A 1,686-nucleotide genomic window follows, 5' to 3' on the forward strand; every position below is an offset into this window, starting at 1 on the left:
GTGTGTGTGTGAGAGAGACAAAGAGAGAGAGCGAGAGCGAGAGAGAGAGAGAGAGAGAGAGAGAGAGAGAGACTGGGAGAGAAAGAGAGCGAGAGAGATTGAGACCATGAGAGACAGAAAAAAAGAAACGGGGCGATGACGGGGTTTGAATTCCAAGAATGAAGGGACCTCATAGTGAACGATGATGAGTGATTTTGTGAATTTTTCTACGTATTACTACCTTAAAATTATGTTCATGATGAAGTGTGACTCTGTTATCTATTCATCGACTTAGTGCAACCAGGAAACGTTGGATAACAACCAAAAAAAAAAAAAGATTTAAAAAATAACGCATTTCACAACAAGTTTCTACTTCTACTTCTTCTATTTTAAATATCAGACACAAACAATGAGTAGTAAAAACAACTTCCAAGAAGCCAGAGTTAAAAGATCAAGTCGTAAATTCACCTCGGACACTGAAGCAATAATAAGACAGCCTGTGAGGACAGCGACTCCAAAAGCACTGAAGGACCACAGACAGTCAACAACTCTGTGAGCCTGTTAGACTAATTGATATACAGCAACCCCCCCCCAACTGTGTTTCAACTTGAGTAGGTTCAAAGATGCAAAAGCATTGACAGGCTGGGGTCGCTCAGGCCAACAGAAAAGAAGAGGCGCCGACTGGGTTTACCGAGTGGCATGAATAACTTGGAATTTATCAAAGCCATTCGCCAGCGAAAACGTACTTTAAAAGGTTTTTGGTTTTTGGTCAAAATGTGTTCTTTTTATTAGGGATATAATCTAGACACATTATACCAGCATTAACAAAGATCACAACTGCTTTTGGTGAAGAAAGACATTCACATAAAAACCTTTAGATCTATCCTCCTGTATTTCTTTAGAGAAATATAGTGTACATAAACAAAATGAGCACTTCAGAGTTCGGCTTGTAAAAAAGCAGAGATTACGCCTTTGTCGAGTACATAATTCGAAATCCTTGAGTAAAATGGAGTCTCGTTTTAAGCTCTTACACATTTTAATAGACCCTTAATTAGTTTTAGATATTATGAGTATTCGCTCAAGCGCTAAAAATGCCTATTTGTAAACAAAACCCAAAACCCAAAAACAAAATCTCATTAAAGATGGACAAAGGCACAGCTCAAACCATTGAGAATGTAAGAGCGCCCAGTGCATCAGCACATAATTCCGACTCCCGACAATCTCTTCCATTTCAGAAAAATGTGTTTTTTAAAGTTTTTCTTCAACACTTTCTTTTTATTCATTTTCAAAAGCGGTCAGGTGTTTTTGCCCTTTTCTCGGGAACAAGGTCGAGTGGTCTGTAGTGGCTGTTCACAAGGATGTCAAGCAATGTCGAGGGCTGGCAGATTTGGATTGGTGACAACCGGAGAGCGTGCTTCAGGGAGACACGTTAACCCACACTGCTGGAGCGTTGTGCTTTCCTGCAAGTATGTAGTGTTGTTTGTGTGACATGCATGGTGTGTGCTTCTGGGTTGTCTACGGCTTCGCCTGTAATACACGATCAATAAAGTAATATCTATTTGTTTGTGGTGAATACAGAGGGTTTTCATTTTTTCTATCTTTGTCTTTGATGTGTGTGTGTGTGTGTGTGTGTGCGTGTGTGTATATGTGTGAGAGAGTGAGTGAGTGAGTAAGAGACAGAGAGAGAGAAAGAGAGAGAGAGAGAGA

This window comes from Aplysia californica, unplaced genomic scaffold (genome assembly GCF_000002075.1).
Source record: "Aplysia californica isolate F4 #8 unplaced genomic scaffold, AplCal3.0 scaffold00114, whole genome shotgun sequence".
Lineage (NCBI taxonomy): Eukaryota > Metazoa > Mollusca > Gastropoda > Aplysiida > Aplysiidae > Aplysia > Aplysia californica.